This window comes from Ochotona curzoniae, unplaced genomic scaffold (genome assembly GCF_017591425.1).
Source record: "Ochotona curzoniae isolate NIBS_2020 unplaced genomic scaffold, NIBS_Ocur_1.0 scaffold_1852, whole genome shotgun sequence".
Classification (NCBI taxonomy): Eukaryota; Metazoa; Chordata; class Mammalia; order Lagomorpha; family Ochotonidae; genus Ochotona; species Ochotona curzoniae.
The window spans coordinates 55326344-55352935 of NW_024467087.1; the positions used below are offsets into that span (position 1 = coordinate 55326344).

At 38.9% G+C, this 26592-nt stretch overlaps 1 long non-coding RNA gene across 1 annotated transcript; it reads left to right on the forward strand.

Annotated features, from left to right (window-relative positions):
* The first annotated feature begins 1147 nt into the window (after nucleotides 1–1147).
* On the forward strand, nucleotides 1148–3246 carry LOC121169517. The gene is made up of 3 exons (XR_005885849.1): nucleotides 1148–1419; nucleotides 2297–2412; nucleotides 2843–3246. It is a non-coding gene; the product is annotated as an uncharacterized LOC121169517 (long non-coding RNA).
* Nucleotides 3247–26592: the final 23346 nt, after the last annotated feature.

Here is a 26592-nt window from a genome sequence, read left to right on the forward strand (position 1 = left end):
CAAGTCCTAGTTTGCCAACCTCTGTTCTAAAAGACAGAGCTCAAACTACTGAGTGGAAACTGTGGGGAAGAAATTTGGGCTCAAATTTTTAAAATATCAGAATTTTAGGGAAACGAAGTGGGTTGTCCAGGAGTTAGAACTACAGCATTTTCACTAAATATATTCAAGATCCACGGTCTAGGAATGTCACGAAAGAACTCAAGGTTCTAATGGGGGATTGGGCTTGATGCTTTATAAATCTGTAGAACTGTGCTTTTCATTTCCCAATTTTCTGCTGTTTTTCTTTTATTTTTGAAGATCTGTGTCTCCCAGTTCTCCCACTTAATATTTGATGATATTGTCTCAATTTACTTCCTGGGCTTTCCTATATACACTTTATTTCCCTTCCAGAAACCTGGGGGTTAATGTCAAAAGGGCAAGGTTCATCAGCAGCTGCTGGATGGCTGGCTGCCTAGCAACCATTAGGGGCAGCTGAGAATGACTGTAGAGGCCTTTGTGGTAAGATGGTCTGACCCAACCATCAAAGTATAGTAAAGAGCAAATGAGGTAATATGTGGTATGGTCTTTGTTAATTATAAAAGCAGAGTTTGATGTTGCCTTACATATTATAATGTCCTCTTTTACTTCCTTAGAAGAAATTTAAATTTGCTTTAAGATACTTCAGTTTCTTTTTGCTCCCCTCCTTCCACAGTGGTTTGGTCCTGCTTCTTAGATCAGCATCCCCTTTCTGCCAGTCCTCCACAGTGCACTGACCCTGTCTCATAGACTGCTAGGTCCTTTGAGTTTTAATTCCCCCTCTACTTGCCCATTCCTATCTTTGAGAGGCTTGATGGCGCCTAAGAGAAAAAGCATCCCGATTTAGCGCCCTACCTATCTCAGTGGTTTGATCCTGTCTGCAGAGCATCAGCATCTTTTCCTCTCCTGTCTCACGCTAATGATTTGATCCTGCGTCACTGAGCATCAGTTTCTTTTAGCCCCTCCTCCGGGGTCCACAGTGGTTTGATCCTGCCTCACTGACTACTAGGTTCTTTCTGATCCCCACCCTCCCCTCCAGCATCACCACCACAAATGGTATGGTCCTTAGCATCAGGTCCTTTTTGCATCATCCCCTCTCCCCCGCCCAGCCTGCCATTGGTCTTCCAAGCAGATTGAAGCAGACTCATCTCATTCTTGATCCATCCTGATGCCCTCAGTGCTTGCTCTTGAATAAGCAATGTGAAACTGGTCTAAATAGGTTTAAAATGGTCAGATGTTGCTCTTGATCAGTTCAGCTCTTTTCTTAACAGGAGAAATCAGTTTTGACCAATTCAAATCTATTTTGTCCAGTTTAAACTAATTCTGCAGAGCTGGTGCTTGAGGTGGCTAAGCCCAGGAAGATGGCCGAAGATCACGCAGACTGGAGCCAAAGCAAGGAACCAGGTACTTATAGAAATTAAAATGGAGCTGAAAGTAGGAAAGAAGACAGATCAAATCAGGAGATAAGAAAATACAGAATCCAGAGTTGTTGGAGGGAAGATTCAAAAGAGTTTATCCAAAGATGGTGGAGCTTATTTGGGGGGTGGAGAGGGGGTAAATGAGAGGCCATTTTGGGGGAAATAATGCCAGATTTGGGAATCTGCCTTGGTTTGTCCAAAAAGAGTCAATACCAGCCAGTAGCGTTGTCTAGCTTGATCTAATACTGGATTTTATATGATTTCATTTTATGTGATTCCTGACTGTGTAAGCCAGACTTTGTGTTTGCCTACACCTCTGGTTGAAATCAATATAGTCCTGTGAAGGACAATCATCATGTCTCTTTAACCGTGAAGAGTCATGGTGCAGTTTAGCTCTTCAGGGCTGCTGCTTAGGTTAGGAGGAGAGACTGATAAACTGTGGAGAAAGTGCTATTTGTAGTGAGACGTGAATGAATGAGCACATTCATTAGCATTGCGCAGAGGAGTATAACTTGCAGCTGTTTAGAGATGTGCTGAAGACCAATAGATAATCTCTCATATGAAAATCTGATTATTGATCTCTCCGTTTGTGGGCTGAAGTCAAAATAGGCTGTGTTGTCTGGATTTCACCCTCGTGATTGTTTTTGTCCTTTGTGGGGACCGCAGTGTGAAAGGTATAGAGGCTGGAAAACATGGAGGATGACAAATGAAAAATTCAGACTGCAGCATTTCTAGTCTGTGTAAAACCTCTGCAGTGGGACAGCGGGCAGGCCAGCTGCTTTGATGACGAGTGACATAATGCTGCAGGATTGAGGGTGGGGTTCGAGCACTGGTGCAGTGTGTTCTCAACATCTTTTCTGCAGATGGATGAGGTTCTGTGGCAGCATACCTGTAGAGAGGATTTCCGGGAATGGCATAAGAGCTTGGTTACCTGGGAAGAAACCAAACCTTTTAGTGAGAGAAGTTGGTTTAGGAGCCTGTAAGTTGAAATATATGTTTTATACAAGGTGATTTCAGTTAGCTACTGCCTATTTCCCGATAGGGAGAATGGCGGCCATTTTAACAAGGCAGTTGAATAGTACTTCCACATGTTGAGGTAGGAAAAAAAAATCAGATTTGAAGTCAGACAACTCAGATTTTTGAGTCCTAGCTCTGCTATTTTCTATATAGACCTTGAACAAATTATTAAATCTCCTTGAAACTTGTTTTCCTATTTGTAAAATAAGGTTAATATAATCCATTCTGAAAGAGATAAATATTAGAGTTTAATGCCTTTGGGAGAAAACTAGTCATATCCCATATTTTTGTCTGATGAAACTAGATTGTGTGGCAGGGATTATTTTTGCACATGCATGTAGGAATCATGCATAATTAAACTAATACAGATAATTTATTTTTAAAATTTTCAGCAATGTTACCCCCAAAGGAAGTTACTGAACTCTTTTGAGGAGCAAAGGAGAAATTGTCATTGAAGCATTTTATAAACCACAAGGCACAAAATAGATGTAAGTAACTGCTATCTTTGAAATATGTTGATTAGCATGAGAGTGTCGCTAAGAAAAGCCACAGCATAAAATGTCTTCCGGTATTGCAGACTCACAGATGTCTCTGATTCCAGATTCAGTTCTTGCATTACGTCACCCTGGACCTGTGGCTACCAGAAGTCGTGAATGTGGTATGCAGCATCATAAACTACAGTGACCTGAGGCGAGGGGTGATGTGGGAGAAGGGGTCATGTCAAATATACACATGAGAACAAGGTGGGGTGTCACAGCTAGTACTGTAGGCATATGCATGTTAGGATGAATGATCCTGTGCCCCCCCAAAAAATCTGAATTACCTGATCTGGATTTTGCCACCCTCTTCTAAACAGCAGGATCATGTGAGAGAGCATCAGGAATGGCAGTGATGTGGCTTCCAAAGACATGAAGGTCCTGATTTCTCCTCGCAGATAAGGGGGATGGGAACCAAACCGGGCTATAGTTTCAACTTTGAAGAAAAATTTCAAAATATCTGTGACTATAATATACCATCAGGGAACTGTGTTCTGTACTTAGCTTTGTGGCTGAGAAATGTTATGTTTCTTGATAGGCACTTAAGTGACTATCAGGTCACTCAAGTGATGGGTATGGTGAATCTGTATTGCAGCAAGGGACATGACAAAGATTTTTATTGTTGCTGAACAAGATGGAGGAAGCACAATTTGGAACACTATTTCTTTAGTTGGATTCTGATTTTGTTTTTTTCATTTTAAGAAATGCTACTTATTTCCTCTCAGACATTGTGATAGGTAATATAATATGCCTCTATCATTTATTGATACCATATGATATGATACATATGAGCTGTGCATTAATCAGTCTATCACACAAATGAAGAAACTACCTACAAAGGCTGCTAATTACAGAATATGTTTCCCTGGCGCAGCTGTTCTCTAGACGTGGATGAGAAAGGAAAAACATGTTCCCTGAAAGTTTTTTTTTTTTTCCAGAATCACTTGGATAAGGATTACTTTTGTTTTGTTTTTCCAAAATAGCACAGGCATTTTCTGCTATCTTAGCTTCCCATTAGGAGGACTGTACTTTTTTGGATACCTCTAATATTTTTTTGAATTATTGTGATTAATGAAACTCAGTAGTGGCCGAAAGACTCTCAGGTGTACTGAGGCATGACAAAGATGGCTTCCTCTGTAGCAAAGAGAGCTCCTTCATGGTGGGCTGCAGGCCTCTGTACCTAGATCTGTCTTAGTTTCAACCTTTTAATTAATGAATAACATGAAAATAAAGGAACAGTGTTAAGGGAGAACTGGAATAGGATAGAAAATATATATGCTTAATGGCAGAATAAGGAATCCTAGAAGAATTTACTAGACAATAATGATATGATGACAGCAAAATAAATTTAATAAGACTAAATATGATATAACACTGCCATTAAGCAAGAAAAAAAATTGGAAAAATCATTATCATCTAGAATGAGGGCTATGATTATTCCACTTTTTTCCGAGTTGGTAAAATCTCACTGTAAGAATTGTACTCAGTTATATCTGTTATCTTTTAAAGAGGCATGAATATAAAATAGAAGACCTAGAGGTTAAAGTAGAGTATGAATGCTATCTTCCACTAGCTGTAGAGAGGTCACAAGAAAGAGGGTTTTGTTTGAATGGTTTTACCCACAGCAGCAGGATTACGATTATTGGGTGGCAGTTAGCGTTAGAAGGGCATAAATTCTTTACCATAGGAAGCATTAAGCAGAAGCTGGCTGGTAGTTAAATTTGTTCTAAGGTCATGTGTAGCCTTAATTGCTACAGTGTAACAGATTGAGAATCATCATGGGCATTTATTGAGTATTCTTTCATCTGATTGATGGAAGGATCAGATAAGAGAGGTAAAGGGCAAACTTTGATAAGGATCAATGGATCCTCACAAATGCAGGGACTAACTAGTGTGGTAGAGCCAAGGGTGTCATTGAAGAAAGGGAGTATTTTCTAAGCATTTGGTGTATGTCTAGTGCTTTTACTTTTTAATGATGAGGAAATTTAGGCTCAGAGAGATAAAGTGACTTGCCCAAGGTCATGCAGCTAGTAATGTGGCCTTGGGAGGACACATGAGAGCCTTCCTTATGGAAATCTGTCCCAGAATTTCTACTTTTACCTGATCTCTTCTCCAGCCGAGTAAAGAGCTGGTATTGCCAGAGGCGAGTTAGGATTGTGTGGACAAGTGCGTCATGCTGGGCTGGGTGCCCGGAGTAGATGAGAATATCATGAAGATATATGATCAGCCTGTAGTCCAGCAGGTCCTGGAAGATGGTGTTGGAACACAGTTGAGCTATTACACAGGCTAAATGGCATGACTGTTTATTCATAATGTCTGTACCTTATATGGAACATTGTCTTCTATAGAATCTCAAAGATCTTTTTTAAAGATCAGAAATTGTGGTCCAGAGAGGGGAAGAGACTTTTATAGCTTCTTCCACTTAATAATTTTCCCTCTGATAGTGCCAGGAATTTATTTCTTTTAATGTAATTGCATGGAAATATAGGATTAGCATTTATTAGAAAAGGTTTATTGATTCAGAAGGACCAACTCTCCTGTGAAACCTGCTATTCCATTTCAGAGCTTGATAGATACACAATGTTCTGGTGTCTTCCTCTCCTCTGATAACATGGAAGCCAGTGTCATAAAAATGGAAAGAGTATAAATTTGAGAGTAAGAATTAGTTTAATTTCTTTACTGGAACCTAAGGGACATTTTTAACCCTTTTGAGCCTCAGATTCTTTGGTGAAAATGAAAATAATAGCGTTTAGCCATGTGGAGTTTGATGTGCCCATGGGAAATCAGGGTGGAAAGATCTAGGGAGGGCTGAAGGTCAAGACAGTGACTCCATCTAGATATGTGTAAGTCAAAATGAATCAGTAGCCAAAGGGAAAAGTTTATAGCATCAACCCTTATACCATCTAAGAGCATGAATGCAACTGGCTTGGCAGAAGAACTCTTCTATATGACAATCGTTCATAGATAGTCATATTCCCCAGATTATTCAAGGGTCTATGTTTAACATCTTTGATTATTCTGAATTTGTCCTTGACTCCAACTTTTGATCAGCTGACTTGTATGTTTAAGGACACACCACATTTTGATATTATCAATCTTGAGGCCTGTTGCTCTACAGCCAAACACAGTACTCCAGGTATGATGTGGCCTAAGATGCATTTATTTTCAATCCCTAAGTTTCACCACTAGTTCATAATATGTATATTGATGACTGGATCTCCTAAGACTTTTTAGGAGGTACTGCACAAGGCATGCCATGTATTCTCAATTGTTATTAAATATTGATTATATGTGGCAGTGAGCCTCCAACTTCAGTGCATGTCTTAGAAGCCTGTCAAAATATAGACTCTAGGCACCAGTTATTAATATTCTAATTCAGTAGGTCCACAATGGGGCCCACGAATCTTTGTTTTAACAAGTGCTTCAAGCAGTTCTTATGTCGATTGTCCTTGACTGCATGCATACAGATATAAATCCTATGGCAAGGAGAGAACAGCTTCCTATCCATCTTTGCCCTTGGCATTGACTTAGCCTCTCGCCCCATGCAGCTCTGCTTCAGTACAGAATGTAGTCATGAGGTGGCTTTTAAGATCTCACCATCTCATTTCCTGATATACAACACCTGGATTTAATGGAAAAGGTAAGATCTTTTCCCCCTGCTTTTCCATTGTTCTTAGATACTCTGGAATTGTTTTATCTGAATATAGAAGGGCACTTCACTGGGAGCCAGAATGATATAGTGTCAAAAGGAGAGGTATTGAAGGCTGACTGGTGGCTTATTACCTCTCAAAAAGATTTGGCATGTTGTCCACTAAAGTTCAGATGCATTAAAGAGAATTTTCTCATGGAATAATGAAGAGTTTAGAAATAGAGGAAAGAGTAAGTGAAAACCTCATTTCTTTTTTTGTATAAACTGAAGTAATAGATCATAAAGGAAAAGTGTATATATATGGAAAAGTATATATATATGAATAAACAATAAAAATAAAACATCCATAAATCTTGTAATATGAACAAAATTAAAACACTGATGATATCTGAAAAGCTTCTGGTCCATTTTTCTGTCAATGTGCATCTTGGGAGGCATGAGTACTTGATTCACTGCCACTCTGTGGGGAGATCCAGATCGAGTTCCTGGCTCCTGGTTCCTGGTTTCACTATGGTCCAGCTCCAGCTCTTGTGGGCATTTGGGGAGTGAACTAACAGATGGAAGCTCTCTCTCCTCCCTCTCTCTCCCAAATAAAGTAAAAAATCACACCTGAACTGAATCATGAAGGATATATAGGATTTTTCTAGGCATAAAATGCAGATTAGATCCTAACTTTCAATAACTTCCATAGCTTCTAAATATTGATAATACTACCCTATACTGTGAAGGTAAAGTTTTTGAGAGACACTGGGAGTGGATTTACTTTGGGATAGACGTACCTGGAATTTTCTATTGTTTCTTCTCTGAGTTCAGATTAACTTGTCATATTCTGAGGCTCTGGCCTTGGGATCAATAAAAGATAAACAAGTAGAAAGTATAGGAAGTCTACATTGTTTTCATGAACCAGGTATGTTATATAGAGAATGGATTACGAGTGCTTGTGTGCTGGAGATATACCAAGGATAGAAGGAGAAGAGTAATTATTTGATGAGTGCACACTAATTGTTACAGCTCTGATTTGCTTTTACTAAGTGTACCTTAACAGTCTGTAAAGTAGGAAGTTTATCCAGTTTCGCAAATGACAAGTCATGGGGGCCAAGGAAGGGTTTGGTAGTGGAGGTAGTGATATTTTGGAAAGAAAATCTAAAGCAGCAGTCAGTGGCAGACATGGGGGATAATTAATCAGTTAAATAATTAACTGTAATATACACATAACTCCTGGGACTGCTGATTTCACAGGGCTGTGTAAAAGTGTAATAGTAAATTGCAATAACATGTACAGATGTGTCAATGAGAAATTTTTGGAGCTTCTCAGGTGATTTAGGAAGGCAGAAAGACTATTAGTGGAAGTATGGTGTGAAGAGGAAGTGAATATTGGAGGGAAAATGATGTTCCACAACCCTTGCCTCTCTGGTACTTGTCAGTTTGCCCTGCTTATGGCATGACTTACTGCCTTCTATCATAGTGTACACTCTATGTATGTGCTTGTAAATGCATGGGCCATTGCTCCTGAAATGTTTCAAGTTTTTAAATGTTTCCTGATACATAGAAATTGTACATATTATGGGGGTACTGTGTGATGCTGTGGTATATATTTGCATACACTTCTACAATGTTATAATCAGTGTAAATATTTCCATCACTGCAACCATTTATCATGTCTTCATGGCAAAGACATTCAAAATACTTTCTTCCAGATTTAGAAAATAATATACAGTAAATCATCATTATCTATAAGAATTCTTTTCAATATACCATCAGAACTTTTTCCATCTATCTATAACTTAATAATAATGAATCAACTTTACCCTATACTTCCCCCTTTCTATATTTCACAGTCTCAGGTAACCACTATTATATTCTCAACTTATATGAGATCAGCGTTTTTAGACTCCGTATGAGCCAGAGCACATGACATTTGTCTTGCTGGGCTTGGCTTATTTCACTTAATACAATCACCTCCATATCATCCTTTTTACAGCCAACTGATATTTCATTGTGTATATGTACCATATTTTTATTAACCACTTGCCAGTGGATGGACAATTGGGCTATTTCTGTCTCTCAGCTATTGTGAATTGTGCTACAATAAGCGTCAGAGTGCAGATGGCCCAAACTGGAGACCATTATGCTCAGTGAAATCACCAATCCCAAAAGGACAAGTATGTATTCTCTCTTATATAAAGCAATCTTCATGCAAAATGCAGGTTAAACATATATATGCAGATAGATATAGAGATAGATATAAATAAACAAGTACATTCATATAATAGATGCACTATATAATGGAGACTAACATACCAGAATGCAGATATGTTGCAGTACGCATCTCTATTCCCAAATAAAAGGAGGACTCCCAATAAAACTGTTAAATATATCTTGACAGTAGGATAGTAGACTTTCTACCATTGTCTATATACCTACAATGTCAGGATACACTTAGATAGCAGAATGTTGGACTTGTGACTATTGCTGAAGGACTATACTTTTGTAATAATATAGGGAAAACAATAGGGGATGAGGGGGTGGTAGAAGAGAGAATCCCAATACCTATTGTGCCATATCACGAAACATAAAAAATAACAAAATAAAAATTAAAATACAAATTTATGAAAAAAGATGCATTGGCAACTGAAACATTGAATTATATGGATTTTTGCTGTTATCTGAATTCTTTATAGATTCTGATTATTAATCCCTTGTCAAATATATAGGTTGGTGATATTTTCTACTATTTTGGAAGTTGTCTCTTCATTTGTTGATTCTTTTGCTATGCAGAATCCTTTAAATTTAATATAATCCAATTGCTCTCCTTTTGCTTTTGTTTCCTATGGTTTTGGAGAAGCATATACAAGAAACTTTGAACAGTGAGCACCTCCAGAGGGGATAACTCGGTAGAAATAGCAAGAACATTTGTTTTCTCTTTGTGCTTTTTTAAAGGACTGTTTTTTAAAGATTTGCTTATTTTTATTGGAATGGCAGATTTACAGAGAGAAGGATATACAGAAAGAAAGAATAACTGGAGCTGAGTCGATCAAAACCCAGGAGCCAGGAGCCTCCTCTGGGTCTCTCACTTTGGTGCGGGGTCCCAAGGAATTGGGCCATGCTCTATTGGTTACCCAGACCACAAGTAGGGAGCTGAATGGGAGGTAGAGCAGCTGGGACACAAACCAGCAACCGTATGGGATCCCAGCGCAGACAAGGAGAGGCATTAGTCACTAGGCTATCACACAGGGCCCCTCTTTGTACTTTTTGAACTTTAGATCATATATACATACATTCATACACACACATTGTGTTCCTTATGTTCCTCAATGCAGGAAAAGTATAAAGCATAATAAAACAAAATAAAAAGCCTCATACCTACCCCCAATGCATTTCCATTTTCTGTGTCCTGTGATTTTACTTGTTTCATGACCTTCCTAACTTGTATCTTATACAAGAAAATGGAGCAAGAAAATGTTGACTACTTTTGTAAAAACAAACAAACAAAAAACCCAAACAAAACAAAACAAAAAAGCCCTCAAACAAACAAAAAAACTAGTGGGAAAATGAATGATATTAGGTAAAGTGGAATCCTGGGGTCAAAAGAGACTTTATAATTTAGGTATTTATGTGTATAAATGCTTTCGACATTATGACTATAAAAAAAAAGCCTTTGCACCTGTTTATAGTTGGAAGGGATAAGGCTGGAAAGAGGGGAGAGAAGTTGCCAGTAAAGGAAGGGGAAAAGTTATTAACAGGGTCATGAAAGTTATCAGGAATGTTGAGATAGAATTGAGTATTAATGTGTTTCTAGAGAACTATTCAGAAATGGTTCTGGATAACACTCTTCAAGGAACTAGATCACAGAGCAGGCTCCTTTGTGTGGCCATCTCCAGTTGCAACTCTTTTACAATTACTCATTTTGGGTCTGCTGCTTTCAGGCAACCAACATTGGTTGAATGTTTAAATGTTTACTGTGAGTAAAGCACAGTAATAGGCTGGGCTATGTGGCTTAATTAAGCAACCTGACATGAAATTCACAAGTAGGAGGAAGTTTCTATGTGACTAATGATGCTTGAATATAGGTGTTGTGATGCATTAGGGTACAAGGCTTGTGGATTCTGACAGAGCCGATACAGTGCTTGGTTCCTAGTAGGTGTTCAGTAAGTGTTTGTGACATAATTCGTTTATTGAGCACCTCCTATCAATCAAGCACTGTGCTAGGCTCTGGGACCACATCGTTAATTTAAATAAGGTCCTACTTTCTGAGTTGCTTAGGTCTAATGGTGTTTACTGGGGTGGAGTGATGATTTTATGATGGCTATGCAAACAGGGATAGGAGAGGACCTACCCCAGAAACAGTGAGAATGCAGTATGTCAAAGGAGTAAGCTTGGTGAGAAGAATTAATGCAGTGAATGTAGGCTGTTTTCTCGAAACGTTTTGTTAGGAAGAAAAGAGACCTTGAGTTTGGGCAACTGAGTGCAGGAAAAGGGTCACTGGAGTTGATTCAAGGCAGTGGGATTGGGTGGTTGATTCCCCACAGTCCCTCCCTAATCACACAGGGAGTCTCATCAGGAGCCAGACAATCACTGTATATTCAGAAGAAGCCAAGAAGTAAAGCAGACGTCACTGATGAGATTTATTGGCAGGAAAGTGCAAATGCCTTGGTTTGTCCTTACACAAAGAGGTAAGTGAGGGAAGATGTGCTGTAGCTGTGAACTTGTATCTGTGAACTTGACTTCCCCTTCTCAACAGGCTTCTACAGGAGTAAAATGGTAAACTCAGTCTCATTTGATACTTGATTTGTGACTATGAACTCCAGCGTGTCCTAGTGGTACTAGCTAAAAAAAAAAAAAAAAAAAAAAGAAAAAGCCTAGCCAGCAGGCTAAGGCCCAGTTGCATCTCTGTCTAGCCAGTAACATGCAACTCCTCAGAAGCTGTGAGAGAGAAGATCAGGGATGAGGAGGAACTGAATCACACAGAGGAGATGGAAACAACATGTTCTAGGCTGAGTAATTCCCCAGAAAGTGTGATGAGCTGCCAGTCTGTCCATGTATTTCCACGGTCTTTACAAGAACAGTAGTGAGTAATAACATATGAAACAGTTTATCTCACTGATGCTCTGAGGCCAAGTTTTCCCTGTGTCTGGGAGAACTTTTGAGGCACAGTTTGGGTTACCAATGGCTCTAGAGTTCTGATTCTGGTGGATTCCAGAGGAGGAGTCGTGACAGAAGGTGACTCTCAACTTGGAGACACCAATAAGAAAAAATTGTAATAAACGGAGAATAGTTTCAAGAAGTCCCAAGATGTTCTCTTTCCCAGTAACAATGACAAATAATGATGGTGACAGCAGTTAAAATTACATAGCATTTATTCTATGCCATACCCTGCTTTAAGCACTTCCTGTATATTTATGCATAGTAATTCTTTCAGTATTTAAAGAAATCCTGTGAGGTAGTACTAAAACCTTCACTTTCCTGAGCATGACCCATTGTTAACAATTCACAGACTTGATTCTTGTTTTAGTTCTATTGTGGGGGCTTGGGTCCTGAGTATGTAGCACAGAGTCTGTGACTTATGCCTAGCTGAATCATTAGAGGTTATTTTGGCTACATAGTTTTTAGTGCTGTGGGAATCAAATCTTGCTCTGAAGCAAATCTGATATAGAGAAGCATTTACAATGTTATTTTTAAGATTTAAAATTATAATTATGTGTATATGTACACATATGTATGCTTGTAAACATAGAGTGTTGGTGGAATATAACACAAGGAATTTCTAACAATGTTTTCCTCTAGCAAAGTTAATTGACTTCAAAATTGTGTGTGTCCTTTTGAATATGTTAAAATTATCTACTATGTGCATGCATTACCCTTTCAAAGTAAAAAGCAAAGCAACCCTTCCCCCTAAAAAAACAGAACAAGAGAATGGAGCAACCTTCCAAAAGCTCTTTTGAAAGTTCCACTTCTACATCTCGCATTTTCCCTTCAATAATGTTGTGATAGTCCTATGCTTGGGGCAGGACTTCAGAGAGGAAATTTAACAGGAAGAAGTTGCTGCTGCAATTTTGCTATGGTTTCAGAGCGAGTATATGGTGTCCTTTAACATTTCAAATGCCCTCCTAAGTGTACATTCTCTATTCTCTATTCCAAACAGAGAGAAACATGAACATTCATCATTGTTCCTACCCGTACTTTTATTTGAACAGGGGCTATAACTAAGTTTGAATTCTTGGAGTGTTTACTTTAATGGAAATGCTCTATTAACCCTGGGGGTTGTGTTAGGAGAGTTTTCTGTCCCCTAGGAATTCATTGTGCATTCTGTTTTAATGTTAGACTTGCACACACTCTTGCTGCATGTACCAGCCTACTTTCACTGGTGTTTTTCATCTTTCCCAATTCCATCTTGCTTCTTTCCTTCTATGTCACATACCAGCATCCCTAAAAATGAAAATCTTTTCCTAGTTCAACATTCCTATATAGCCTTAGAACCTCTCTATTCCCTGCTCAAATGTTCCCTTTTCTTTCTAGTTATTACAATGAAAGAACTGTTTATTATGGTTATGTTTCAAAGTGAATTATAAGAAACCTAAGGTCACATTTTGCTCTCAAGCCTTTGGTTCAATTGAAACAAGTATTTCACATTCCAAAAGACAGACCTCCCTCCATACTTTGCCCTTCCTCTTCCACCTTAAGGTTTATGATGTCAGGGATAAAAAATACTTCTTTTTTTTTCCAGGAACATCCCCCCCCCCAAATCACAATGCATAAACCAAAGAAATGGATCATTAACATTAACAGTGAAATGTCTAGTCTAAAAATGGCTGATGTTTGAAGGTCTTCCTAATGTTTTTCTCACTTGCCCACCCTTATAAATAGTTATTCTTCCCCCTCTTCTAAGGAAATGATGGACAAACAAAACAGAAATCCCACCATTCTTGTGAGCCTCCCTTGGAATCCCTTTATACCATTTTGAGCTTATCTCCTACAACAGGCCTCCTTAATCTGGTTACTATGTAGATTACAGTTATATTGTTGAAACGATCTTCACATCTGGGCCATTTCAAGCCACTGTGCTCTTAAACTAGTAGGTTCTTCTGATTCCAGGTCCTGGTTTGAAGGGTTTCACCTTATGTATTTGTACTGCCCCCAAACTAGTTGCTGATGATCTCAAAATCAGATTGAGAATTCTGGGAAAATCAAATCCTTCTGCTTTGCCCTAAGACAAAATTCTATTTGTTTTATTACTTTAAGTGCCTGATTTCCAGTAGCTACTTTCATTTTTTTCTGATGAAAATTAATACCATATTAAGGAAGACAAAGTCACATGGTTCCTGGTCCAGTGCTAATAATGTCAGACCTTGGATGACATATAGTCAAAAGCAAAAGATGGGAAGAGAAGCTCTCTGACACTGTGGAGTCGCTCTCTACCAGCATTCTGTATCTGAAACACATTCCACTCATGCTGGACTAGAAGAGATGTGTTGCTGCAATGCATGGGACATTCTCTCTCTCTCTCTCCTTTTCTCTCTCTTTAACAGAGTTGTCTCTGGCTTCTAAATGTATGACATGACAACGAAAGGAATTAGTAGAAGGCTCTGATAGAATCTAGAAATCATTCTCTTTTTTTAAAAAAAAGATGTATTTATTTTTATTGCAAAGGCAGATATACAGAGAGGAGGAGAGACAGAGAGGAAGATCTTCTGTCTTCTGATTCACTCCACAAGTGACCACAATGGCCAGTGTTGAGCTGATCAGAAACGAGGAGCCAGGAACTTTCTCTAGGTCTCCCATGCGGGTGCAGGGTCCCAAGGCTTTGGGCCATCCTTGACTGCTTTTCCAGGCCACAAGCAGGGAGCTGGAAGGGAAGCAGGGCCGCCGGGACTAGAACTGGTGCCCATATGGGATCCTGGAGTGTTCAAGGTGAGGACTTCAGCTGCTAGTCTACTGTGCCAGACCCCAAAGCATTCTTTTTTGTAGCTTGGCTCTTGGTTTCAGTCATAATTATCAGCAACAGGAAAAACTCTCAGAATTGGGCCATCAGAAGCAATTTCTAGGGCCACATAATTCACTCCATCCTTTCCATCAGCTCTAGTTCCAATGCAGGATTATACCTGAAACAGGCTCTTAGCCACCAAACTTGTTGCGACTCGTCAGGAAAGGCTCTGGGAGTATTATTTCTATTTCCACCAGGGAAACTGGAGTACAAAAGAGCAAAGTAACTGGCGACTCAGCTTCATTTGTCATCTCATACAAATGGGTTGATGCAACATCAGCTTCCTGAAAAGCATACCTGGACAGAGAATAAATAATTAAGATGAGTGAGGAGAGAATGGGTCTTCAAATAGGCTACCTGAGTTGGCAAGCTTCTTGGTGTCTTACTGGTGCCTTCTATCCTGAATATTTCATTCTGACAAGGTTTTCCTCCCTAAGATCCATAACCTCTCCTATACTTTCTTCTTCCGGCTCCCAGTAGCTTCCTGAGCGTAGGGGTAAAATGCTTGGGGAGACATACACTTTTCTTAATGCCAGAAGCTAAAAGGTCACGCAGTGCACATCTCCTTCAGTCATACCCAGCCAGGTTATTTAAATATCAGAACGACACCAAATGTCTAATCACTTCTGTGACATTCCTGTCAATTTTCAGTTTAATGACTGCTGTGGAGCAGAGCTATCAAGGAAGGTAGCAGGTTCTCAGGAATTATGACACAGGGTCCTCGATGATTCATTCCCAGAAGGAAGACAGAGCTCTGTTGGGAGTGCGATGAAATTCAATAGATGTTCAGTCATGTTAGCAGAGAGGCAGAATGGGTGTAAATGAAGGTGCATTTTAAAACCTTCACCTTGTTTTACTAGTTCTGTAGAATACATTAGGTGGAAAGAGCATGTCATGTAAAAAGAGCAAAAGATAAAAGAATGCTGGAAAAGAGGGAAATTATTTGTAAAACTAAATGTAAAGGTAACTGGTAAAAAGGAAAAGAGAAGGAATACAGAGAAGGAAGAAGAAAAATTGAAATTGAAAGAGAAAACAAACACATGTAAAAGTAAAATAAAAGGAAATAATGACCAAGAGTAAAGTGAAAAAATGCAAGGAAGGAGGTATGACAGGGGCATGTGGGAATCAACTCGAAAGAATGTACGATGGCCATAGACGGAACAATGGGAGCAACAAGGCAAATAAGTGATACTGAATTCTGAATCGTTTGGATACTGTCCTAAGGAGGTGGAGCCTAATTTTTCACATCCCAAATGTGCTTTGAACTTAATGACTCGATTACAAAGAGCACAGTTGGGCTAGGGGGAGAAATGGCAAAATGACGTTGGCTAAATGATCAAGGGTAACCCATCACGTTGATTGTCTTGATGTGATGAGAAGAGCACCTCATCTTTGTGATTTTCCTGCCCAAAACATGTTACCTTATTGTAATCATGAGAAAATCATTGGAAAATGAACAGAGAGGCATTCGACAAAAAAAAAAAAAAAAAAAAAAACCTAACTAACATTCACTCTTCAAACCAAAAATGAGGAAAGTCTGAGAAATTTTGCCCTTTTAGAGTCTGTGGAAACATAACAAATATATTGTGTGGGATCTTGGAGTAAATAAAGGCTATTAGACAAGAATTAAGAAAATCTAAATCAGTTTTACTTCAGTTTAAAAACATGAATAACAGAAGAGTATGAAAATTATGTAACACTTCAAAAAAATGAATTGTACAGACATGCTTACCCTAATTGAACATCACACAACATTACAAAGAACTCTGTAGTTTTATTTTTAAGATTTATTTTTATTTGAAAGGCATATTTTTTCAGAGAGGAGAGAAACAGAGTGAGCGATCTTCCGTTTGCTGCTTCACTCAACAAATGGCGGCACCAGCCAGAGCTGAGCTGATCTGAAGCTGAGAGACAGGAATTTCTTGCCCATCTCCAAAGTTGGTGCAGGGGTTCAAGGACATGGGTCATTCTCTGCTGCTTTTCCAGGCCATAAACAGGGAGCTGGAATGCAAGTGGAGCAGCTTGGTCTAGAACTGGTGCCCACATGGAATGCCAGCACTACAGGTGGAGGATTAGCTTGCTATGCCACTGCACCAGCCCTATGAACTGGCAAGACATTTTTAACTGACAACGTTCATGTGTCAGTTAAAAATGGAAATAAAATTTTTGAAAATAAAATTGTTCTACATATTCTAAATGAAAATGTTTTACATTTAAAAAATCTGTTTGTTAATTATAACAACTGTGTACCAAGTTAATATTAGGGAAAGCTGAGTTATGACTATGTGAGACTCCTCTTTACTACCTTTGCAACTGTATAAATCTCAAAACTATTTTAAAAATATTGTTTAGAAAGTTAAAAGAAGACAAATGTGAAAAAGTAGACAAGATTCATTTACGTATGAGAGGAAAAATATTTTTTTTAAAATTCAAAGTATAGAAAAAGGCAAAACTTTAAAAAGCCTTAAACTCAAAAACAATGAAAAAACGCCTTCAAAAAATAAAAACATAAATAAAATCCAAAGAAATAGAAAATCATGGAAATGAAAAATATGCAAAAGAAAAAATAAGCAAATAAATTCTAAAAAAAAAAAAAAAACTGAGGAGGAGAAAATTCAGTGAAGTCTCTGGGGCAGGCGTTGATCCTATAGTAGTTCAGCTGCTTCGGTCCTATAGCTGAGTGTCTGAGTTTTATAGCTGATACTGGTGTTTGACTCCAACTTCCCGCTGCTGCAAATCATGCCAGGTGGTAGTGAGAGCTCAAGGATTTGGATTCCAGCCACCCAGGTAGGAGACCTGAATTGAATCCTTGGTTCCTGGGTTTAGCCTCAGCTCATGCAGGGACTTGGAATCAGTGAGTAGGAGATCTCTCTATGTCTGCCTGCTTAGATAGATAGATAGATAGATAGATAGATAGATAGATAGATAGATAAAAACTCCAAGCAAATGAAGAAGCATAAATGTCCTCACAAAGTACAAAATAGCATATCATACAAAGATGAACCAGGAGACAAAACTCTCCAATTCCCCCCCCCCAAAAAAATTCTTTAAACAGAAAAGGAAACACCCATGAAAACACAGTAAAAAAACAAAAACAAAACAAAAAAAATACTAAAGAGGAAAAGGAAAGGAAAAAAAATCAGCAACAACAACAAAAAACCATAAAAACCCAAAAGGATAAAAGCAAAACAAAATCCAATCAATAAAACGTGCACCATAGAAAAATAAAGCAAAAAGGGGGGGGGGGGAAAGAAAGGGAAAGCCCTGATAAAGCTAAAGCACAAGTTTGGGAGCAGTAAGAGGTGATTTGCTTTCTTTGGGTAGGTGTGTGGAGTGAAAGAGAAGTGCCCACAATGTGTGGCTGTCCACAGTGCCCTTTGGGAGCTGTTGGAAGGAATGAAAAGGGCATGTTAGTGTAACATAGGCAGACAGGCATTTAAGTGGCTCATTACCACCATATTAACTTTTTTCCCATGTGAGTCTGGGAAGCCAACTGTTTCACACAAAGCCCCTGAGCCCTGTTTTATTTGACCAGAGTCTGAGAGATGAACATTTATTGATGGGCTAGGTCTGAGATCTGTATTGGGCTATCCCAATAAAGATACTACCTTCCTTTTCAAAGGTTCCTTTCTATGAATGAAAGCAACTTCTGGCTCAGTCATAGCTAATTGCCTACAGTATCCTGCTGAATTAGGGTGCTAGAAGTTGCTAGCCACCTATCTAACCAGGAACCAGAAGGCTGGCTTTGCCATCTGTTTTAAGCAATGTGTAATTCCTGCCTACAGAAATGGGAACTGAGTTAAAGTGCACTCAACACAAAGACATGAACTCTAAGAAGGGTTGTGAAGTCTACAATGAACTTCTAAAATTTATTTCTGGCTCCACCCCGCAAAAAAAAAAAAAAAAAAAAAAAAGATTTTAAACAAGTCATTTAACATCTCTAAGTTTCTTCCGGACAATTTGTGTACCTTACAGAAACTGTGACTTTTTTCTTCATGATGAAACTTTGACTAGAGCCACAATATTGGGAAGAAATGATGGCCTGTTCAATAAGGGCAAAGCAGTAATACGAAGCCACATACAGAAAACAGGATGAGGTATTGATTCCAAGCCAGTATGTTGTGCCATGGTCTACCATGCACCTCTTTCTTTTCCTAGTTTGTCATCCATTCCACATCCCTACCAAATCAGTCTCATTTTAATATGTTGTTCCACTATATAGCTATTCAGTGACATAGTCAGTTGGTACAAGGGCTCTCAGGGTCACAAGATACTTTGGGCTGGGCGCTGTTATCCTGTCCAATGGCAAGAGATGGACTAGACTACTGGTCCAAGACTTGGATTTCCACACATTAAATGTTTTCTGTAAGAACTGTTGTAATATACTGCCGCAAATGTATTATTTTGCTAATCAAGAACATTATGCAACAATAACTCTTCCCCATTAATTATTGCGATTTTTGTAAGAGATGTTATACACATCAAACTGAAATGCAATCTAAAAAATTAAAAGTAATTTTTAACATTTTAACTTAATAAAAGAAGGCTTTTTTCTCATTTTCCTTTGGAGCAATGACAATGTCAGTATGAACTGTTATTTGGAAAACACCCCCACTAAACATGGGCTCTAATCTTGACTGTATACTGTGTGGCATTTTCCCACATGTCTTCCCCATTCTGGGCCTTCAGTTTTCTCACCTCTAGAACGGGGATAATTAGATAAGCTGAAATACATGTTTTTCCCAGGTGTAATATTTAGGATACTGCGACTTCTAGTAGTTCCTTCTAATTTTCAGCAACTTAATTTGGGTTGGAAAAATGACCTTACTTATCATTAATGAGCTCCAAATCAAGCAGCAGAAAATTTACTTTCCTGCATATGCACATAATAGAGAACATTTGCACTAACCATGAGGCGAGATACCAATCATTTCCTGTCTTATATTTTTCATAGTTTCTTTTCGGGGTGGGTGTTACTTTTTTGAGATCAAATTGTTGTTTCTCTATCATTCCATATAATCTTTGATTTCTCCTGCATTGGTTCACTTTATCCCCAATCATCCAAACTCAAAGCCTCCAAGGCCTTCCTCTGGTATATGTGTCTATTTGGACATGATTGCCACAAAAAGAGTTTTCCTCTTGTCTCTTTCCCTTCCATCCTGACCCAGTCCTCTAATATGTACTTACCATGAATCCTTTCCTGTTTATTTTTTGTTCTTATTCCCCTTTAGACAAGAAAGCATGACCTCAGCTGTTGGCATCGTCCATAAATGGCATTATCTGAATTCTTGGCAAAATCTCAATTGAGGAATGTTGGGCTGCAGTTGGTTCTAGGTAGCTGGAGGAAATATAAAATTAATTAGCAACATAATTTTGGGCTTTACCTGCCTTGTAAAAGTGCACTAGTGTTTGTACTAGAAAGCACTTTCTGGCCAAAATCCTACTCTGCTGTTTTAAGAAGACTTGGAGTTTAAATGAGACATTTTGAGCAAAGTGGTCATTTTTTTGGCAACCCCAGCTTCACTAGTCCTGGACAAGAAATACAAGAGCAAATTCAGGACTTCAAGGCTACTGTCTCGGAGTTTAAGCAGAGTTCAGTCTGCACTTTCCTTAAGACCCTGGGTCTCCAAAGATGAAATTCTGATACTTGCCTCTATCCTTGTCACCAGTGCCTTTTCACAGATTGTTTTCCTGGCATCTGTGTGACATCTGAAGAGCAGGTCACTGAAAAAGACATGGCACTCAAAAGGCGGACCAAATTACAGTGGTTTCTTTTTTTTAATCATATTGATTTAAAAATAAGCCAAAAATGATACAATCCTAAATTCAATTTGGATTCAGTTCCTCCAGTTGTTCGCTGTGGGGTGATGCATTGCTTTGTCTTTGGGAAGGCCGGAGCTGAGGCCATTGCCCTGTGAGCCACAGCCTGCCCATCCCCCTGCCTGCCTTCCCACCCTAGCCTTCCTTGTCCTAGAGCTGGGCCTTCACAGCCTGGGGTAGTGGGAGCATGGCACAGTGCACTTCTGGGTTCTTCCAGCTGTACTCTCGCTGGGGAAAATCAACTTTGAAGTGAAGCTGGGGGCCTGCCAGGAAACTGAAAAGGGGTTATTAAAAATGGTATTTTTCAAACCACTAGTGATGTTTTGCTAGCAGAGGGTAACAGGTTACTTGGAATCTGAACTGCTTTGGGTTTTGGATTAAATTGCAAAGTTGGCTGAGATTTCAGACCCCCAGGGTCTTGAGGGCTGAGGACACAATTGAAAGCATATTAGATGCTGGCTGCATCTATACAGCACCAACCAACTAGTTCAAAAGGGAGAACTCACTAAAATCTGTTTCTTCAGTGTCATGAACACAAAAACGTAAGTTTGAATTTAGCCTTGTTCTTTTTTTTTTTTTTTTAAAGAGTTAGTCTTAGTTTTATTTTAATAAATTCAGAGCGGAAATAGCCTGTACATCTAATGTATTCTGTTTATATATCTTACAGTTTCATTGTATTCTCCCTCATAGTCCTACCCCCTAACATCTCTCAGGGGTGATGATGCTATCTTGTGGACAAAAGGCAAATAAAGAGCTCTAGGGGTTCTTCACGACATTGTTATCCCATTCTGCTATCCTATTTGTTTTTCTTATCAAAATATGACAGTACCTAAAATCTTACACTTAGCCTTTTAACCTTTTGTTCATTTAGGTCCTTGAAGTGTTGGTTTCCAAGAGTCCTCATTCCAATATTTGTCTGTGGTTTGTTTAGGCATTTGGCAACTTCTCTTCTGACTCATAGTTGATAACCCTTGCAGTGTGAAAGTGCTTGCTGTCCTTATGTTCTCCTGCTGGGTTTTCAGAGGCGTTTTCTTCTACATTTCTGTCCTCAAGAACATTCTCAGCCTCATGTTCCCTGACCTTCTGCCACTGATTTATTTGCTCTTCCCTAAAAAGGCTCAGGATGCAGCAATTGAGTTCTGGGCCCAGACTGTGGTAGTCTTGAGCTGTATTCTCTAGGATAGCTATGCTCACCTCAGCAAGGTTTGGTTGACAAAATTCTTAGGGAAAAACTGCTATCACTTTGCTGTAACAGCTGTGAACTAGTGTTGTGCTGCATACCTGCACTTTTCAGCTGTTCCTGCTTTGAACATGACCAACCAACTGGACTTTTGCTGAGGTCCTAGCCTTGTGTTGGCTACCCCTGCTCCTCCTTCACAAAGCAAAGGTGCCCCCACGAGAAATGCCTTAGTGGAGCTATCACCAAAAGCCTGTTGAGGTCGGTGAATGTTGGGGATGGAGTTGAAAAATTCCAAGTGACTAATCTCACTTGTATGTTGTCCAAATTCAATATCCCAGAAGTAATTTAACTACTAGGTTTGAAGAGTCTTTTAGAGATCTTCTAGTGCAATCTCTTAATTTTGATAATGAGGAACCCAAGGGTCAGAATAGGAAATTTGGTCAAGGTCACATACATAGCAAACCAATGGGAGAACTAGATGAGAAGCTTGATCTGTGGAATAATTCATCGTATGTTGCACTGAGGAAACAATAGTGCTTTGATTTAATTTATGACCAGTTCAACTTCCAAGCAACTCTTTCCACTCTTCTTTAAGTTTACTTGATAAAGAGAACTAACAAAGTAGTAAGCACATGAAAAATACCAACTCAGGTATTTTTTAGGTCTCAATACCCCAAGATACATCATTGTAGGCCCTGCTGGGTCCTCCGCAGCTCCCTCCCCCAATGCATATCTAAGGTGGAAGTTCATTCTTCATTATCCAGGGCAATCCATGGAGGGAAGGTGAGGGAGTTTTTCTGCCTTCACAGAAGGCCAGTGCTGGCTTGAGACCAAGTTTCCTGAGTTTCTTCCCAGGCTGATTCCACAATAGATGGGGGTAGGAGGAGGCACAATTGGCCCAGACTGTTTTTATTTGGTCTGCAGTGTGGGAGATCAGTCATTCTAAAGAGAATTGAAAACACTTTTTTCTTTGGATTCCTGGGGCTGTGTAGGGGGAGCTTGGGCCCCACTTGGCACAGAGTTGATTACAACATTCAAAAAAGCTCCAATATTGTTGCCCAAGGCTAAATGGAAAGTTTTCCTTCCAGTCAGGGCCGACTCCTAAACCCCACACCTTCTTAAGCCTTTGATTAGCAGACACCTGCCGCCAAGGAGACCAACAAACAATAAAACTTGTAAGGGGCTGCTCAGAAACTCCTGAGGGTGGATCAGCATTAACAGAGCCTGTACGGAGGAGTACAGCGATTTGCCACTCCTGTTAAATAAATCCCAAAGGATCTGAAACCTCAGCTTTTTTTTTTTTCTTTTTTTGCTGAGATTTAGGAAAAAAAAAAAAAAGCTTTCTTTTTGAATCTATTTGGAAGTAGAGTTTTCCTCTTTCTGATTCATTTGCAGGTACTGCGAAAATTCAACTGCATTAAATGCCAAAGAGTTAAGCCATCTCTTCCATTTTTCCTCTGAGGCAAGAATGCCAACTGTCACGCCCTTTGTTGTCTCTTCCTCAAAATGTCTTAAAGAGATGAAAAGAGAGACAGGAAGATTGCTGTATTACCAATGATCACCTCAGGGGAATTTGTGGTTTAAAAGAAGGTGTTGGAAGAAAGTTATGATTAACGCAAAGGAATAAAAATAATAGTGACTCAGAAATCAAGGCACTTCAGACTAACTGGGAAGGATAAAGCTTTTCTAGATCCCTTGAATCAACTTGCTTGCAATGGGTATCTATCCCTACAAATGAATCCCCTTCAATCAGCAGAAAGAACTGCTTTAAATATTGATGATTGTCTGCTCATACCCCCATTTCTTTTCAAAAAATTGTGCGGATTGCTCAGAGCAAGGATTTTGATCGATGGGAGGTCACGGCAAGGAGGCTCCTTCTGTGACTGGCCATGATGAGGTATTTACCCAGAGCAAAGCACATTGGCCTAGTTGTCTTGGTGATAGACAGCTTGGCAGCACGAGCTGTCTGTGCAGCTCTAAGGTGGGGTTGAACTGTCTGTAATGTCTCCATTCAAGTTTAGCTAATTGAAATCAGGACGAAAAATTAATGTAGAAAGAAGGCAAAAAATAATTACACCTCTAGTCATGTTCTGCAAACCTGTCAGCATGCTAGGTTAAAAAAAAAAAGGTTTAGGGAGTTCCTGTTCTGTTGTTTTTACTATGTTATTGTTATGTTATGCATGAGCTGGCACATTAGCCTTCAAGACAGGGTTAGAAGTTGTGGCAACATGCCAATTTCCCAAGGACCCCAAGAGAAGTTGAGCTATGCCACAATCCACATTTCATCAGCATAGTATCTGGGCCAGGAAGAGAACAAGGGACATGTCTTTGGAAGGTGACTCTGTTAGTATCCAGCTATGATTGCTCTGTCTTTAGTCAGAGAAGTAAGCACTGTGCTCAGAGCCAAAAGAAAACAAGACAGGAGCACTCAAGTTGGAGTTTGAGTAACCCCCAAAGTTATATTAACACTCTGCATCAGCAAGTGTGAGCGAGCTTGCAAAAGCTCATAGGCGTGCCTGTTATTCATGAGCTATGCTTGCTAGATTTCAATAGCATTTGTACCAAAATGAAGCTATCTTTTAATTCCATTTTCCAGGAGCGTTTCAAGGTCCCTTGTATCTGTGCACTTTTCTGCAGTCCTTCACTTTGACCAGATTCTCTAAGGCTCCGAAACCCACCGAAAGTTAGGAACTACTGCTGCACAGATTCAGATTTACAGGCTTGGCTCCTGCTTAGTTTTTCCTGTTATTTGGATATTGAATGTCAGGGGAATGGTGGAATCTTATATATTTGCCATGCAGCCTCATTAGCTAGACATGCTATAGTTCAGGATTGTTGAGTGTGGAGATCATTTACACATTGTTCTTTGGGGAACATAAAAGCATAAATGCTAACTTTTTTGTAAGATATGTCATAGTTCATAAAATTTAAAGAAATATAAACATATTTGTGAACTAAAATGTTTCTCATTTTTTAGAATTTTTGTTTTTTATGATAAAGTTCCATGGGCTCAGGGATTTCCTCTTTCACCCTCCCCATTTTCTGACCCCTTACTGTTTTCCGCTATATTATTACAATAATTATAGTATAATCTTTTTTAAAAAAAAAAAGATTTATTTTTTTTTTTTGGAAAGCCAGATTTACATAGAGAAGAAGAGAGAGAGAGAGAGAAAGATCTTCCATCTGCTGATTCACTCCCCAAGTGGCCACAACAGCCAGAGCTGAGCTGATCCGAAGCCAGGAGCTTTTTGTGGGACTCCCTCACAAGTGCAGGGTCCCAAATCTTTGGACAGTCCTCAGCTGCTCTTGCAGGCCATAAACAGGGAGCTGGGTGGGAAGTGGAGCAGTCAGGACATGAACCAGTACTCATATGAGATCCCAGCATCATGAGGACTTCAACTATTAGGCTACCGCACCGGGCCCAAAACAGTGTAGTGTAATCTTAAGTCACTATTTGATTTAGCTATGCTTTCATTGCTTTAACTTACTATTCATTTCCTTTGAAATACTTGTGTCGAAATGCTTCTTTCTACTTCACTTAACATTAGTGGCACTTTCGTTTTTGACAGCTTCCCATGCTCTGACAATGTTTGTATTGTACTGTAACTAATCAGTATCTTATTCTTGTCCCCCATCTTTTCACTTGGTGAGGTTGTGGATTTATCGAATCTCCCTATAATGTTTATACAGATTAAGGTATCATATTGCATCTCCAAAACATACATAAATGTTATTTGGCAATTAAAAATAAATCCACTTTGAACAAACATACCAATATGGAGGACATTTTGTTCTTGTCCTTTGTTTGAAATTGCTCCATTTAGAAACAGATATTGTTTTCAACCTTTGCTGAAGATACTGTTTTCAACCCGTTGCGGTGTGTAACACGTATCTATATAACTCTAATCCCATTTGGCACTGTCTTTTACTTTTTCCTTTATTTATCTATTTAAAAAAATTGATGAGTGCAACATTATATTTCAAAAAAAAAAAAAAGAAAATTGAAAAAAATATATATGTGATGAGCCAGTCAGGTTAACTTCTTTTGAAAAGTAAAGGAGTGTTATGATGTTTGCTATATGTAAAAGGATATTTCAAAACTTCGTGGAAATAGACTAAAAAGAAAAGTTTGTCTTGGTACAAAAATATTTGAAATTCATATGTAGTCTTTTTCATAATTCACATCTCAATAAACTTTTCAAGTACTCTCACACATTGTGAAGTTCCTGACATTAGTGTCAGACATTCATTTGAAGATTTGGATGTAAGAACACAAAATTTAATGAGGGCCAAACATCATCTCTGTCAAACATCTTTGACTTTTAGGGAAAGATTAGGATATTTTAAGTATGTCTGTTATGATGCAAGTAACTTCTTCGAGAGTGAGAGGATGATGGTTCACTGAGTATGATTATTGGTCCTTTTTGAGATGATCAAGGGTGACCCATTCACCAACCTTACTGAGTAGAAAGTATACCTATGTAAATTCCCACTCAAGCCTTGAACCACATCTTCTTATAGAGGCTAGTATTAGGATAAGTCTCAGTAATGGGTAAGGTCATCTGTTTTAAATATCACTTGGTAATTTATAAAGCAGCTGAAAGCATAAATTTTTTTTGGCTGCATTAAGATGACTGGTTTAAAATAGGTCAAAAATGTCCTGGTGTCAAAAATGGCTGTTTAAGAATCAGTATGATTCTTAGCTAACGTGTTGCCTCTTTCAGGAGGCTTTACAAGATAACTCCACTTAGTATTAACTGCTGTCTTTCTAGTTTCATAGTTCCTATTTGTGCTCTTATTGTACTTATTTCAAAGTTCAGTAAAACTGATTTTTCTTATTAACATTGTGAGAGCATGATTTTCAAATATATGTTAAATATGTATAATATACAATACCCTCTGGTGCTGTGGACCTTATGAAAATCTAAGGAGTGGACACTTAGTCCAGCACTTGAGGAGGCCGCATCCCACATTGC